Consider the following 5,238-nt stretch of genomic DNA (forward strand, 5'->3'; position numbering starts at 1 on the left):
GGTCAGGTTTGGTCAGGAAAATGCGGCCCGAGCCTCTCTAGCGTGATCACCTGTGTGTGTGGCGGAACTCCGCTGTGCGCGATACAGAGAGCAGAGGAGAATTGTTAACGCGTGACCATGTAGAGACAGAAATGACATGATGGCATAACACCATAAATAGTATATTGTTATGTTATTATATGAAGCGTCCGTCGTGCAAAATAATATCAATGGGGGCTGTGGGCAGGACATTGTTACACAGCGTGTGCTTGTGACTTCAGGCAGGGAGACCGCTGCATCAGAGCAGAAGAGCACGTTTTAAAATACATTTATTTTATCAATTAGTTAATAACTTTTACTATTTTTAGCAACTTGCCCGATCGGGCAAGTGAGTTGTTAGGTTACATGCCTGACCATGAGTTTTACTTGCCCCGGGCAATCGGGCAATCCTTATTGTTGAGCCCTGTGTTATAATAAGGTAAAATAGGTAAAATACTGTAATAAAGTTAAATAAGTACAATTATAATGGAATAAAAGTACTATCATAATAAAATGTATGTACTATTGTAATAAAGATAAATAAAGTACTGTTATAATAAAGTCAGATAAAATACTGTCATAAAGTTAAATAAATACAGTTATAATGGAATAAAAGTACTATCATAATAAAATGTATGTACTATTGTAATAAAGATAAAGTACTGTTATAACAAGGTCAGATAAAATACTGTTATAATAGAGTTAAAGTACAGTATAGTAAAGTTGAATAAAACACTATTGCAATATTGTTCGATAAAGTACTGTTTTAATAAATGTAAAATACTGTTGAAATAAAGTTAAACAAAGTACTTTTATAACTAAGTTAAATAAAGTACTATTGCAAAAAGGTAATGCACTGTTAATAATTGAAATGGAATACTGTTATAATAAAGTTGAATAAAGAAATTAAAGTTGGATAATGTACAATTATTATTAAGTTAAAGTACTGTTAACATAAGGTCAGATAAAATACTATTATTAAGTTAAATAAGTACAGTTATAAAAAAGTTAAAGTACTGTTATAATTAAGTTAAATAAAGTACTGTTAACTTAAGGCCTGATAAAATACTTTTATAATATTGTACAGTGATAATAATATTAAATAAAGTACTGTTGTAATAAAGTAAATTAACCTTTATAATAAAGTTAAATAAAGCACTGTTACGATACATTTGAAATACTGTTATAATAAAGTTAGTGGAATAAAGCCCTTAAAGTTAGATAATGTACTATTTTAAGAAAGTTGAAGTACTGTTACAATAAGGTCAGATAAAATGTTATAAAATTAAAGAACAGTCATAATAATGTTAAAGTATTGTTTAAATAAAGTTAAATTAAGTATGGTTATAATAAAGTTAAAGTACAGTTATAATAAAGGTAAAGTATGGTTATAATAAAGTTAAATAAAGTACAGTTATAATAAAGGTAAAGTATGGTTATAATAAAGTTCAATAAAGTACAGTTATAATAAAGTTAAAGTATGGTTATAATAAAGTTAAAGTACAGTTATAATAAAGGTAAAGTATGGTTATAATAAAGTTAAGTTATAATAAAGGTAAAGTATGGTTATAATAAAGTTAAATTAAAATATTATATTGAAATAAAATCAAAATGAAACCACTGTTTGCTTTTATTTATTTTATTCAGACTCGTCTCGGCTGGAAATGTTGATGTTTTGAAGTTGAAACTTCCACTCAAAAGTTACATGTCAGCAGTTAGCAAAAAGTTAAACAGTTACAATTGCGCCAATAAACATGAGGATTTATTGACTGATCGGAAACAAACTAACAGCTCTTCAGTTCCCATTTTTTAATAATATTTGCAAGTCGCATGGTGCTCCATGTTTGTAACATGCCACTAAACGGTCACAGTCTGCAGCCCTGCAGATATAAAACAATTTTTTATACTCTAACAAACTTCAAATGAGTGCTAAAGTTGACTCAGTCAAATTGAGTTTAATTAAACATTCTGAACAAGATGTTGCAATTCAAAATGTGGTCTAGCAGACACAATCTGGATATTACACATCACATGCGCAAAACTTTTGCTAATGAGCTCTTGAGATGTTTTTAGAACACTAGAAACAAAACAACTTCACCTTAAGACAACTTCGCACTGGTGTGTTTTTACGAACTCTGCTTACACACTCTCTTATTCTAAATTCAAGTGCTTTTGAAGCGCTGGATTCTTGAGTGCCACATGAAGTAGTTAAGCAGAGAGAGCGCGTTGTTTTATATTCAGAGAGAACAGGAAATTACTGGCTTCCTTTTTCAAGTGGGCTTTTGTTTTTACATGAATATTCTAAAACACTATCTGTCAAGTTTATAACTCAGCACAGACTCACAGCGAGCAGTATACAGCTGAATACAAACAAATATCTAACATGTGGTCACGAAGAAGAAAGATGCTGAGCTCTGGATTGTATTTCCATCATGCTCATCTTGAATTCTAATTGACAGGGTGAAATGTGCATTTCCTGTGCAGGCCCCTCATTGACACGGGCACCATTTACGGCTGTCACACCCCCCCGCCCCCCCCTTTCTCACCACCACCACCACCACCACCACTTAGTGAATAAAGGTCAGGCAATCAGGCATGTGGAAGGACAGCTAATTTGTCATCCCTCGACAAACGTGTCAGCGTCCGATCTTGTCCGCGGGGCTTGATACTGCAACAAGCCGTAAAGGTTAAGAGATTCAAAGAACGCTCCCCCTCTTCCCTTCCCTTCCCTTCCCTTCCCTTCCCTCACTCGCCCCGTCTCCATCTCAACAAGCAACATGCGACAGAGCAGAAAATTCAATTTTGGATTTGATACTGTGAGGGTTATGTGCTTTCATGGCTGTAACTCTTCAGAGTCTTTAGGCATGTCGTCCGCCTTGCTCAGTTAAACTCTACAGAAGCCCCGCAGATCGAGACGTGGCTGTCTTGTACATGTCGTTCTCAGCTAGTGCCGCATCTCATTTAACTCCCCCCCCCCAAACAATGAAATGCTAAATGGGTGTTTGCAGCTGGTATCAGAGTGCATCTCAACTTTACTTGGTTTGACATGATTTTTACTGACAGTGTCAACAGTTTTATATTTTCTGAAATTTGTCATGCATCCCAGGAAGTACACTGTTTCACATAAATACACAAAATTCAAAAATACAAAATGCAACGTGTCGCCAAACAACAAAGCCAAACTACATGCTAAATGTCACATCCGACATTACGAAAACTGAATGCAGTGCAAACAATTCACTCTTTCCCAGTTACATTCAGTGTCACCCCTGCCTCCTAGAATTATGAATTACATTCATAATGAGGTTGTGTTGAAACCGTAAGCACTGCCTGCATTAGATACGGTACTTTCAAAGTGACTCAGCAGCAACAACAGGTTAAAAAGACAAAGATAGTTAGAAGCTAAAGCCAAACTATAGGCTACAGATCACAGTGTAAAAGTGAACCACCACATCACTGCTGATCGCCACACAAGACAATGAATATAAAGGGAAACTTTACAGATATTGAACCAGCTGTGTGGCATCACAGTGTGTGCAGATGAACGGTGTTTGGCTTCGCCCCCGTGCTGCTGCCAGCACCTGGACCTCTGCTGACGGACAGGCAGGGATCTCTGGGGGGAGTCAAACAACGTCCATCTGCATACACTGCGATGACACACAGCTGGTTGAATATCAGCAAAGATTCACTGGTTCCTGTACAGCAGGGTCGCTCTGTTTCAGCAGCATGTGTATACATTCAGTAGGCTATATCTTCAGTAGCTAGATAGCTAACCCTACACTTTTCAGGGTCTGATTTTGGTTTTGGAACAGGGAAGAAACATATATCTTTTTCCAACCTCTCCAGGTAACGAGTATCATTAATACACAATGTGCCCCAGGCACAACATTTAGCTCCAAATCCACAAAACCAGCCTGAAAACGAAGGAAATCTCAAACAATTGCATTAGAGTCAATGGAGCACAGCTGTGTTGTTGTCGGACCCTGGTCTGAGCCGGCCTGATGCTACGTTATGATTGGCCAGTCTGCGTCCGGGGCGTGAGGGTCAATAAGGGCAGCCTACTGCTTGTCTTGATGAACCAACTCCCAATTTTTGCAGTAACAGTAGTGGCTGGGAAAGCACATAAATTAAATAAATGCATTACAGAAGTGACCTCTAGCTCACCTTTTGAGCATGTGCCCTATATTGGCAGAATCCTTTGCATCCGACTCATAACCCTTTGCTGCGTGTCATCATCTCTTTCTCTTCCCTCTCCTGTCACTCTTCAGCTGCTCTTCAATAAAAGCAATTCACTAGCAAAGACCACACCATCAACAAGATGCATTTAATGGCTTACTGACGAAAAACATGACTGATGTGTGAGGGTTGGACTGCTTGTAGCTCATCTGCTTTGCCGATATGTTGAAGGGAAGCTTCGACAGGGGATCTGTTGTAGCACCTGGACACAATGAACCTCCTCAGGACCTTGCGTAGAGTAGAGGAATGCATTTATGCATGAAGTAACATGGTTGAGTTGTGATCCTGCTCTTGAAATTCTGCAAGATAGCTTCAATAAAAAGCCTTAAAATTTTTGAGAAAAACTGCAGACACCAGAACCCTGGATTCACATGGTTAGGTTTAGGCAACAAAAGTACTTTGGGAAGGTTATGGCAAAAACATGATTTCGGTTAGAAGTTAAAAAAAAGGTAAAAGTAATGCTGTAGTCACTACAAGTTGAAGGATTACCCATTTTGGTGGAAAATACATGAAATACGTCATCAGTGAACATTTTGCTGATCTGTTCATTGTTAAAATTGCGACTCTAGGTATGTTAATTAGCGGCATACACCTCACTATACTGATAGAAAACGTGATTCACTCAACACTACTCTCAAACATTTTGGCTGATTCAAATTACTATAAATATAATTTCTTGGAACCAGCTAAAAGTGTCGACTCGGGTACACTGAGGCTACTTGTAACCCAAACTCTGATTTAATTGTTTGATGGAGTGTAGGAACAAAGGAGTTCCTCAACCTGTTCAGTTTTGCCTTTGAGTTTGAACGATGCTGCGCTTTAGCCAATCACAATGGAGGGGGCGGGGCCGAGACGTGCAGGTGTCCCCAGGAAATGTGTACCTACAGAAACAGCAAGCTCCGCATCCATGGCGACCGCTCCACCCAAAACGCCGTCTCGTCAACGTGAAAAAAATATTTTTTCCAGCAGATGTTTTAGTTACAA

Source organism: Epinephelus moara, chromosome 23 (assembly GCF_006386435.1).
Source record: "Epinephelus moara isolate mb chromosome 23, YSFRI_EMoa_1.0, whole genome shotgun sequence".
Taxonomy (NCBI): Eukaryota; Metazoa; Chordata; class Actinopteri; order Perciformes; family Serranidae; genus Epinephelus; species Epinephelus moara.